Raw genomic sequence first — 12,900 nt, 5'->3', positions numbered from 1 at the left:
CTACAAAAGCTACAGGAAAGGGCAGTAACAAGGGTCCAAAGCACGAAAAGATTCCTTACATGAAACAACTGCACAGAGATTTTTTTTAGCCTAGAAAAGAACTGAGTGGAAATATGCTGGAGATACATAAAATGAGTGGGATACTGAAAAATGAAAAGGAAAACACCCTTCCTTTTTTATTTCTTCAAATAAAAGTGGCACCAAGTTATGTTATCAGAGTTAGAATCAACAATAGGAAATAATTCTTCATACACTGTTTTGTCACAATGAAACTCTGTCTCATGTTGCTGTGGAAGCCAGAAGTCAACATAAGCACTAATGTGATCAGGTAAATTCACATAAGAAGAAATCTGCTGAAGGCTATTAACCTCGAAAATATCACCCCTGAGTCACAGTCTGCCACTCCATGCCCAGCCTATTTCTGGATTTCCCAGGCATCTGATACTGGCCCAGGGAGCCACAGACTGCACTAGACAGGCCTCCCTGTGCACCCTGTTACTGCTGTTTTAACTTAGTTCCACAGCACCACATCCAGCCCTGCCTAACCAGTCCTGTCCTAGCTACATCCCAGCATGGCACACCACTGGCAAACACCTACAGCAATGTTATCTGCTGAGATAGGCAGCTATGTCACAAGGCTTTGGAGAACATAGATTCTTCTGCATGACTCCGAAAAAACCAGAAAAATCCCAGCCAAACACATAAAACAACAACAAAAAGCTGTTAAAAGTATGATGAAAAAACTAGCAACTTTTAGCTAAAATTAGATCAGTTATATAGAACTCCATGTTTTTCTATTAAATATAAGCTCATTGTAAAGACTTAAAAATGAAAACAAAACAACCATCCAACCATCACTCCATAAAGTTATGATTCTGAAACACTATGTAGCTACTTATGGCACTTGTCTTCAGTAGGAACAATGAACTTCAATTGTAAATGGCACTAAATAAGACAAGACTTAATTTGGAGTAATTTCAACTCACACGAATTGATCAGGAGTAAAGAAACTATAAGAAAGTATTCACCAATACTTGCCAACTTCAATGCATCATGTGCTCCCACATGTGTTTAATTTTTAATGAATGAATATATGAATAATCCTGTTATGAAAGCAAGTTTATGACCTTTTCTGCATCACATTACAGTGTCTAAGATTGCTGTCTCACTGGCCACTGAGTCATTACCAGAGTCTCATATTCCACAGAGGGTTTATAATGGTTTATATTAAAACAAAAAAGAAGAAAGGAAGCTTTTAAAAAAAAAAAAGAAAAAAAACCCAAAACTTTTAACATTAGTCATATTGCCAATGATTTCTGGAAAGCCAGCAGGTAATTACACTGTCATGCTGCAGATATACTCACTGGCTGCATGCATTACATTGCTATAATAATCAATGACTGAAATGTCAGTAGCTGTGACAGACCATGTTCAAGACAGAGATTAATGGTGGAAAGTGAAGAAAGGAAGGAAGGGGAGAAAATGGGGGAATTTGGTTTCTCCCTGAATGTGCTGTGAGGGTCTATTGAGAAGTCATACTTTGTATTATGTATGCATTGCTAGTCACACCCAGCTCCTCAGCTGTCCACAGGAATTACTGTGACTGTTAATAGTCACCCTGGGCACAACAATAGACTGGTGAGTTTCATGAACTGGAATACATTTTAGAATTGATGATGTTGTCCTTGTGCGCAGTTAATGCTTATAAAATAATAGAAGCATGATATGTTTTAATGGGCTGGATCAATACTCATATTCCTCTGTCCATGAGACACACGGAATCAATCACTACGGAGCTGAGTTCCTCCAGTTGTACAACGGGAATGACTGCCACCTTTCCATGGCACACAAAGGTGTACCCAGCACAAAGCAGTCTTGAATTCATGTTTTAAAGTGTTTCTTGAATTCATGCAAGGTTCCCTTCGATGCCCTGTAATTAATCATACATGTATGTAACTTCTAATTCCTTCAGGCAGAAAACAGATTCACACTCAGCTGCGCAGATCTCCTTGATCACATCTCCTCTGGTGCGAGCTGACACCACATCACTAGAGATGTTTAAGAAGTGTCAGAATAAAGAACTGGCCTGATGCTGAGATAATTGTGTTACAACATAAAGCAGTTATAAAACAAGAAGCTACTGAGACAAACAGCATCACTCACCAGGGACTGGAGCTTTACGTGAGCGCATAAGCATCCCATATTTCTTTACCCCACTTCTGACACTTTACCTTTTCAATATTGAGTGAAATTACTCAAGGGGGGAAGAACTGGGAGAACAGAACATTGCTGATTGAATAAAATACTCTGGGAAGCCAGAGACTGCAGTAACATCACAAGGAGAAAACCTATCTGTGAAACACCAAAGCCACAATTGGATCCCAAATCTTCATCACGATCAAGGCATCTGTATCCCAGAAGCCATAAAAGCATACAAGACTCAGCAGCAAACACACGATGTACTTTCAGGCAAAGCAAAACGAGGAAGCACTTAAATCAGGAGGAGGAAAGTAGCCATGAAGGTAAGATAAAGAAAATCCTGAATATCCTCTGAGCCCCCAAGGGAACTGCTGGCTGCAACCACTAAGGCTTGGCCTCTCCCTAGCCTGCTGCTTTGCCATCCTCTTCTTCACTCCACTCTTCCTTCCTTATGGAAAGCTGTTCTTCGAAACGAAATGTGGACTAAAGACATGCCCAAATTTCATAAACTTCTCTTTACCTACAGTGCTCTTATCAAATCTTCCTTTTCTGTTACAAGGACTTTTAATAATGGTTATCTGTCTCTCCAGGGGTCAGGAGGATTACCTAATTATTATTCAACCAGCTCTTTGAAGACTGAAGAGATTAAATCAATACTCTTAGTATAATTATTGAGAATAGAGAAGAAACCATGCAACGAGAGCAGTTAAAACAGGCTAGAAAACCAAATATTGCTTCCCACAGCAAACCTTTCTGCTCGTCCTAGAATTCTTTCCTCACCCTCAGTGCTGTATGATATTGGTACCCAGGGAATGTCTGGGCAATTTGGCCCAGTCAGATTAAATCTTTTGGCCTAGGAGTGTTGTTTTCTACCCAGGCTGCACTTTCCTTCACGTAAGTGGCTCCTGGGTCATGGACAGGGAGACTGTGTTTGCCTTAAGCCTAAGAGATGCAAACCTCAAGTCTGAGGGGTCTGGGCTGTTGCTGTGTTGGTCCAAGGAGAGCCTCAGCACTTACACCCACCACGTTGAGCTCTTTTATCTGGAAAAAGCATCACAGTCTCTTCCTTTTGAGAGAATACCTTCCTGATGGTTTCTCATCCCTGCATCCCCTAATCAGCAGGTAAGTCCCTGATGCCCAATGGAGAGTGTCTCAGCCTGTCACAGTGTATTTAAAGCCTTTTGTGAAAGTTCAGAAGGCCAATGTCAATCCTCAAGAAAGTTCCGTGTAACTTTTTAATTCAGGGAGATGAAGGAGCCAGCTGCCCTGCTGCAACACTGCTTTCTTCATCGCAGTCCAGGCAGGCAGGCTGCTCATCTCCCCCACAGCACAACCATCTGTGTCAAATGCACTGATCCAGGGATAAAACAAGGCTCTTCATGAGGAAAAACTGCAACAGCTGTTTGACCTGTGTTTAAACCAGTGTTGCTGCACTCGAAATGAATATCCCAAACTAGCCCTGGTGCTGCTCTCATCACTTCCCATGCTCCCGAGACTTTACTTTGAGAGGTATTTACATGCCTATGACAAAATAAAATGGAAACAAATGCTTAAATTCCTAATTTAAAAAGTAGCTTCACATGGAATTTAAAACAAAATTTAGAAGTGCAAGTTCCAATTTAAACAGGAATCAAATGGCAGCTGGAGATAAATTAGAAAGAGCTACTTGTATATAAAACTTCACTAGATTTAAACCTGGCATAGTGTGGCTGCAAACTGGAAGGTTGTAAAAGAATCACAGGACATTTCATATCTATGCCAAGTCCCATCAATTGTGATAATCTCAATAATAAAGGGAAGCAATATATATTCATATCAAGTAATCAAATCCAGCATTTCTGTTTATTTGATATTAGCACACAAATACATGGCATATGCTCAATGGGTACTGTTAATGTGCTCCCTATCTTCACTGACTGGTAGTTCTTTACTTGTTCTACAAAAGGAGAATTAAACTATTTATTACTACCTCACTACATTTCATTAATGAACATAAAGATTCAGGGCATGAAAAAAATTAATGACATAGCACTATTACCTAAAGTTATTTAAAAACCCCATCCTGTCCTAATTCAATGAGAGGGGGCAATTGATCTATTCAGTTGTCACTTAAAAATCTTCTTTAAAAACACTAATGTTCAAAGATTAACATTCATTAATTATTAATGCTTCCTGTTTTGAAAATGAGTTTGAATAATTTCATGCACTTCCAGTGCTGGAATTCCTCTCTCCTTCATCTGAAAATACATACTCTCACTACATTAAAAGTTCTCTGAATCTTTCAGTAATGTTCTAACTCCTGTAACTATATTTTTCCTTTACTGAAACTTGGCTATTCTGCTCTGTGTAAACAAGAGCGTAGGAAATAATGAAGACCTGAACAAATTCACACAGCATGACAATGTGTACCAGCAGAGAACAGCAGTGTCTGATCCCCAGACTCCTACAGAATTTCAAACGTGGGCTCTGACATCTTTAACATGCTGGATCAAGAAAGAAGTCCTGCAATTTGCCCACATTTTTAATATAATTGCTGCCAGTTATAATAGGGATATACATGTTCAAATATCCTATTAAATTGGTCCTCACTTTAGAGACCAAATCTTTAGGCTTATCAGCTTTTTTTACATAACTTTTCTTTCAGATTTAATGTACAGCACTGCAACAGGAGACCCACTGCTTAACAAGAAGCTTCAACACACCTCAGAGAATAAATATGAGCCAAAATTTGCAAGTGGATTAATAATAGTCAAGAAGAGTGCTTCTACTGCAAAAGAGTGCTTTTCTGTTGTGTCTGTGCTCCCATTTTAATTATTCTTGAAATAACCAGGGAAAGCAGTGGTGAGACCAATGTAATTATTAAGGTTAATATCCCAGCAGAAGCAGATCATCTTCCACTGGGAAGAGAAGTGATGGCATGTTAAAACTCACAAGAATCATGCAAGTAGCTCTAAAACAGCTGCTGGAAGAGAAAAGAGAGTGAAAAGGAAAGAAACAATTTGGGAATAGCACTGAAAAGGAAATATATCCAAAACAAAAAAGAACAAACAAACTGAAAAGACAAGGGACTGATGAGCAGATATCCACAACAATCACAGCTCACATGCAGAAGACAGGAACAAATGAACTCTAAGTCTGGTGTTGCTACCAGCTTCTCATTTTTTCTCCAGCCAGTTATTATGAGACACAATTCCTCACCTGACTTTATTTGGTCTAAATGCTCGAATTATCCAGCCCAAGATATCACATCCAGAGGTAATACTCACTGTTATGAACAGGTATTATGAGGAAAAGAGCCTACTCCTGCAAGATGCTGCAGCAGATTAATTAATCAAAGTTTATGATGATTGTGTCATCATCTCCCATATCATATTTTCATTTGCAGCTGAATATCTTCACTCCCCAGATAAATCCTAGCCTCTTCCTAGAGCTGTGAATTAAACTTCAGTGTTGGAAGAAGCTCTGAATTTGCATAGGATGAACCTGGAGTGATAAGTGTGAGAGACTGTGGCTACTACTGTCAGCAAAAAAAAAAAAAAAAGAAAAGCTAATTGGAAATAGATGAGCACAGTAAAACACTGCCTGCCTCACATAAGATAACCTTTACCACAGTAGTGAAAGGATTTTTTTTGTTTTGTTTTGTTTTTGTTGGATGCATTTTTTCTGTTTTGGCACTTGATTTTCATCTGCTTTCTCTTTCTGAGGAAAAAAGAAAAAGATAAAAAATTGAGGTAACTGTCTCAGCACAGCTGAATGAAAAATTCTGCCCTCTCGAAAATTTGTTTTTCTCTATTAAAAAAATAAAATCAATATAAAGCTGTTCCTTAGATAAATGTCAGTGGTAAAGCTGCCTGAAGATATGTACTGAATCACATCAAAACTATTTTTAATATGCTCTCAAGTCAACCTCAAAACCTAATTCAAATTCAGTTACATTTGCCTTCAACACAGATGTCCCTGACAATTAATGACTGGTGAAATTGACCTATATTTTATGGAATACAGAGAAAAATACTTAATTACTGTCTGCATCAAGCAGCATCAAGAAAATTATTATATTTGAATAAAACATATATTTTAAGTTTGAATAGTTTGGAATTAATTTCTGATTAGTTGAACTGTATGTCATTGGATCTCATTCTTACAAGCTGCTCTGTTACACATGTTAACCACCCCATTAATGAAGGGTGCTTGTAAAAGGAATTAATATCCCAGCCAAAATCAAAATTCTAACTTGGGGACAAATGTACCAAAGGCCAGGGCACTTTGGGGTATCTTTATTATGTGGCACTGTAATAAACAGCAATTTCTGTCAGTTTCATTCAATTCAGGGGAAAAATTGACAGGTCACTTAAGAGGAAAATATTATGCAACCAAAATAATATTTAGCCATGCTTTTACTTATTTGATAAAAATTTTATTACATTCTACCAATGTTCATCTTTCCTGTATCAAAGTATGCATGATGGTGATATGAAAAGCTGTTCAGCACTGTGGAAAAACTTGCTCAGCTGCAACATCTGGATTTATCATTACACCTTTGAAACAGCTGTGCAATTGGCCACTGAACTGAGCCAGCTAATTCACACCTCAAGGTTATTCAGGAACAGAGCCAACAAATCACTCACCTTGGAAGGGACCTTAGGACTCCTTTAATCCAAACTTTCTAATCAAAACAAGGACAATTGCTTCATTTATTTGCAAAGTTAGGGTGCTCAATCCCTGCCTGGGTTTGTATTTACATATTAATATGGCAGCCACACAACTAAAAACACTCTTACTCTAAAAAATATAAGAAGCTTAGTTATGGAATGCAAGGCTGCAGCCATGAGCAGATTACACTGTAAACTCTGCAGCTACAAAACAGCTTATTTCTCAAACAACTAAAATACAGATTCATTTGCTTCTGAAAGCTTTTCTCCTTTCTAATCTTAAACATTTGCAAATTTTAATTACTCCCATAACAAAACACTACTAGAACAACTCATCTCCAGGATGCAAGCAGGATTTATTGCAAAATCTCTGCAAGCTGTTAATATCAAATGGCAGTTACATATTGTTTTACACAACACAGAAAATATTTTGATACTTTCTGGCTTCTTTTGATTAAAACCGCAAATAAATGAGGAAAAAAACACTTAATGGAGTAAGAAAATACCCTGTGTTTCTGATGATCAATAGATGACTGGAAAGAACAGATTGTCTCTGCTGGACTGTAGCCATTCACCTGTGCTGCTGTTGTTTGGGATGTGTCATGCTAATGTAGAATGGCTAAAGAAAGAAACACCCCTTTGATTTAGGCACATACAAACCCAGCAAAAGTGGGTGTTTCCTTGCTCCAGTCTAGCTGTAGATAATGCTGGGTAAAAGTTCTTCAAATCATAAGGGATAATAATGATAATCATTTATGCACTGAATACAGTTAAAGTCCCAGAGTATCACAAAGCAATGGGAGATATTTAAAGAAAGCAAGTCTTCTACTGCCAAGGGGTGTTGCTGCAAGTGCCATTTGCTTTTCCATATGCAAAACCAGAAATACAGTAGGTGATTAATGCATAAATACAGAATCATGTAGGCTATTGTTAGTTTTCTATTATACAAATAACTGCAAACTAGCACATTAGGAAAAAATTTACAATTTTGTGAACTTAGGCTGGACAGGTTAGGAGTGATCAAAACCAAGTCATGTTCCTTTTAGGTTCTTATATAAAAGTAAAACAAGGAAAAGCATGTGAACACAAAAGGTAATCACCACAAGAAAGTAATTTCTTTTCTTGGTTCTCTTTGTTTTGTAGCATTGGAACAAAGTGACTTTGATAAAGTCAGGGGATAGGAATTTCTTTAGCAAGGAAAAAAAAGGAGCCAAAGAGGCAAAGTCTGCAATTTTCTAGACAAACCGTTTGAGAAAAGAAAAAGCAGGAACCAAAACAGGTTATTTCATAGTTCCTCCCTCCTCATTGCCTCTAAGACACAGAAATACCAGCTCATACATCTTTCTGACTGCAGGGAAAGTCTCCCTGCTATGGGTAAACAACAATTTGGAATTGATTTTTCAGGTAGAGCCCACAGCACCACTTCAAAGCATGGGTGCCCTCAGAGTCACACAGAAATGCTGTAACTGATTAAGGCAGAGCTGAAGCACAGATGTTTTAGACAAGCAGGTGACTCTGCCTCTCCTATTCTTGGGTTGCTGAAGAAAGTTTTCAGAAATATTTGACTCTGCTGGGGAACAAAGACTCAGAGCCAAGGATAAAAGGCTTTCAAAATCTGCATAAACGTGCAAGGTCCAACACCTCATATGAAATCAAGATTTTCACAGGTAATGTAACTCCAATGTGACATGACATTAGAAACTCTCTTCTTTCACTCTTTCCCTCAGAGGTGGGAAAAGGGGCAACAACTATGGGTGTCTGGCCCAGTAAGGCAAGGGGGCTACAAAGGAACAAGTTTAATTTACCTGGGTACACCAGAGAGATTGAGGATTCCTCTCCCCCAAATGAATAAGGTGAGGTATACCCCTGCAAGAACAAGCTGAGACAGTCTTTGTCACCACGACTCTGTGGTGAGCAATGCAAGGAAACACTAGGGAAAGAAAGACCAAAGGAAAACTAAAATGACAAACTTATGTATTATTTGGAAAGAATTTCGACTGGACTACCCAAGAGGGGTATCACAAAGTACATCGACATGAAAAGGGTAAACACATATTTTACATGAATGGTTATACTAAAGAATTTAAGAAGTCCAAGAATACAACTGTATCCTACTTTTGACTCCCTAAATGTAAGTGCAAGAATAATTCTCAGGCTCTTCCTTTCAGAATCTTCTTATGCAATTTTTAAAACACCACAGTCCATAGCTTACTCTTCCTATAATTTTGGCTTATTTTTCAGCTGTCACTCAATAACCAGAGCCCCTCCACAGCTAGAAACCTTCTGATGTCCAAAGTGCCAAGCTTTCTTTCAGTTCACAAGAAAATAGCATGATAAATACTCTCCATTTTTCCAGCCTTTCACACTTGATTAATTCTATTCCCTATAAATCATTAACCCATCTGTCTGATACCCATCCCAGTCAGACGACAAGCTTGGAGTGCACAAACACTGCACATTCTGCCAAGCTTTGTGCACACAAGTTATCAGATCAGTGGCAATAATAATCACATCCCTTACATGTGTTCATAATGCTCATGGTCATCTGAAGAAGAGAAAGCTCTTAAGGGAGATATAAACCCAAATGCTCTTTTTGTTCTAGGAAAATCCCAAGCATTTAGAGCGTGTGCCCAAGGCATAAATACTTCCTAGAGCTCCCATGGGGACAGTGCAGCTTTGCATTAGTCTCATACGAGGCTCATGCTCATAAAGCACAACACAGCCCTTGCACAATCCCACTGGAGCACTGGCATTCACTGTCCTAAACTAGAAATGTAAACATGAATGAAAAAAAAAAAAGTAGAACTCGGTCATAGCCAGAGCTCTAGAATTTGGGATTAAGGTTTCAGGGTTTTACCGTGGCTTTTATTTTAGGGGGTGGCAGTCTTTATTGAGGGCTCAGCAGGGGATCGTTTTCTGTCTCTGAAACATCTGTTGGCCACTAAAATCCCAATTACACTTAGCTCTTTTCTTGCAGCAGGCAAGGAATTATGCACCACAAGAAGGCAATTGCAGTTTGGGCGAGCGACAGCCCAGTGAATGTAAGGGTAGCTGGAGTCACCTTTTATACTTCAAATGTATATTTATACTTTTATACTTACAAATGGAAACTCTCCTGAACGAGGAAAAGCTACAGCACCTTCCTTACTTTAACTCTGTTCTATCTTCTAGACTTCTAAACAGGTATGAAATATTATTAAAAACATGTATACATAAAATATATAAATATATAAAATATATCCATAAATTTCCTTGTTCTCTTGAACCTCGCAAAGGCCACATGTCCAGAAAGCACAACCAGCCAGCTCTGCTGCCTGCTTCTCAGTACCAGGCTGAAAACACTGCACTGAAAGACACTAATTCCCTGTATCATAAGTTGGTTTGAGCCTGCTTCCTCAACAAGAACAGATGCTCAGACAATCAGATATGACTGACCCTAAGTGTTTTCCAATATCAGTTCCAGCTCCCACAGACACTAAACATAAGATAAATCAACTTAAATCCAACTGACCTGACATCACTTACAAGGAATTATCCCACTGTGAAACAGCTGATTGATTCCTCTTCTCCATTTCAAAATGGTACCATGAGCTACTGCAGCATGCAATGGATGCCACAAAGCTGCTCTGCACAAAAATTACTCTCTATCCATGAAAAATAGCTGAATTTACACAAGAAATTTTCTCCACATGGTTTCCATCCTCCTGTAGACTACAGGATAGTTTTTTCACACCCTATGCTACATAAACTCCTTGCAATAATGTGCATAGTAAATGTATTTCCAAGGCAATTGACTGTTACTGCAAACCTGGTGATAAAACCACCCATTTTAGACCTCTCCCTTCTCCAAGTACAGTGCACCATGTAAAAGCAGGGTCTAGATGTTCTGCAAAAATAGGTTCTTTTGTAAAGACCTCAGGAGTTCCTCCACACACATTTGACAGATAATAATACACAGGCACTAGAAAATAAATTATATGTTCACTCAGTCAGAAATAGTGGCTTGAATGCCTGGCCTTGGTCCACCTACTGAAAATTAATATAAATAAGGAAGATCAAATTCCTAAACAAAACAAAAGTCATGGAAGATTTTGTTTCTGTCAAGGAAGACTTAAGAGAAACCCATACTTGTTTCCCAGAAACAAAGAAACAAAATCCAATTTTGCTTGCATAGCCAAGTGCTTTCTTTTTTTTTTTCTTTCATTTCCTTTTTGAATCCAAACATACTGGAGTAGAAATGAGCAGCTGGATAAACTGATATATTTCTCTGTGAAATCTTGTATTTTTATAATCTTTTTTTTCCTTTTTTTTCCCCTGCAACACATTTCTGGGATTTGGTGTGAAATCAAACAGATCCATGAATAATAACAAGAGATTTCATGTTCTTTTGAATGACAGGGAGTTTTAACTTATGCTAGGCAGAAATTTGTGAATGATGATGGGATACAGGAAAAGAAACATGACATTTCTGAAGCAGGATGAGCCTTTAAAGCCCTTTTATGTGTGGCTATAAAAGCAACCATGTCCCTACCTCTCTTCATAAGTACAAAGACTCTCTTTCAGTCATTCTGTGTGCCCCCGATCCTCTTTGTCCTCAATACTCTGTTCTTTAGGGCATGACAAAGAACACGGTTTAGATTTTGTGTAATTTAAGTACCTACAACTACCAAAATACAAGTTGGAGCCTTAAAAACAAACAAAAGGTAAAAATCTTACACCAGACCTCACAATAAGGTGTTTTACAATACTGGAATTTTAAAAAATTTTATATTTTAATCTCAGTAGCCCATCAGCTTCAATAACAATCTTGCAAAATGCATTGTTTATCAAAGCAGATGCTACTTTCACAATATATTTTGTCTTTCCTTTGGTTTTTGTTTGAGGTCTGAGGGTTTTGTTTAGGTTTCAGTTGTGGCTAACACTACTTCTGGCTTTTTTTGGCCCAAGCTGACCACCATAAATAAATCTGCTTAAAAGTAGAGTTCTAAATGTGTGCCACAGCTTTTTATAGCAGTAATGCATCCACTGAATAAAAAACTCCATTTTTATTAGGCCCGTTTGCATCATGAAAGATCTTTAATATAATAACACTTTGGGATACTTACAACAATAAATAAGAACTGGCCAGACTGGTCACCATAAGGTGCTTGAAATCTGCTTAGCTATTACTGATATTTTCTTGTTCCAAACTGTCTATTTGTTACCTACCAAACCCTTCTGGGAGTCCAACCAGTGCAGTTTCAGCCCTCCTGCCTTACAGCAGAGCACATCTGAAAGGTGCCACATTGAGCCACTGCAATTCCAGTGAAGGCACCTGTAGGTTCCTGTCAATGCACTGGAAACTGGACAGGCTGGCAGCTCCTGTCCTGCAGCATCTCAGGGTAAACTCTGCCATTTTTGCACATTGCTAAGCAGGATGAAAGTTTTAGCTATTTTTTCCCCCTAATGGAATAAAGGTTGTTCATCCTTCAACATTGAATCACTTTTGGAAGTGTAATTAATCAGGAGCAAGAAACACAGAGAAAATCAGGTTTTAGTAGTTTAACTGTTCGTGAATTCATTTGAGTGAATTTATGGGCATCTCGTCCTCTATGATATTTAATGAGTCCAACAAATTCACTGCAGTAGATGTCTGGTGAGACACAATGTTATAAAAACATTTCATCCCTGATTTACACAAAAGGGGTAAAAACTGAAGGCAGGCATTTTATACCATTATTGATTTTCCACAAATATACATAGATGTGTGCATTATACACAATATAAACAAAACTGCTCAGACACTTTCCAAAACTGAAACTCAATCAGCAGAAATGCCACTTATTGACCTCAACAGAACAGCAGGGAAAATGCTGCCCTGTTATCCTTCTCATGATTCTGGCCTATTTCTCTAAATTACAGGGCCAAACCTCTGCAATAAGGAAGCATCACTATTAATCCCTTGTGCCAGCTGTCTTCACTTTGCTCACACAGGGGCTCAGTGCCCCATGCTATGTAATTTAAATGAAACACATTATTTGAAAGAACAAGAGGGAATCATTTCAGCAGA

At 38.3% G+C, this 12,900-nt stretch overlaps 1 protein-coding gene across 9 annotated transcripts in view; it reads right to left on the bottom strand.

Moving 5' to 3' along the window:
• MAPK10 (mitogen-activated protein kinase 10) overlaps positions 1-12,900 on the bottom strand; it is a 140,290-nt gene that overhangs the window by 76,965 nt on the left and 50,425 nt on the right. The gene's annotated exons all lie outside the window — the stretch shown is intronic.

Source organism: Sturnus vulgaris, chromosome 4, assembly GCF_052056855.1.
Source record: "Sturnus vulgaris isolate bStuVul1 chromosome 4, bStuVul1.hap1, whole genome shotgun sequence".
Lineage (NCBI taxonomy): Eukaryota > Metazoa > Chordata > Aves > Passeriformes > Sturnidae > Sturnus > Sturnus vulgaris.
Note: the sequence above shows the minus strand (reverse complement) of the source record. Positions and strands in the feature narration are given on the sequence as shown.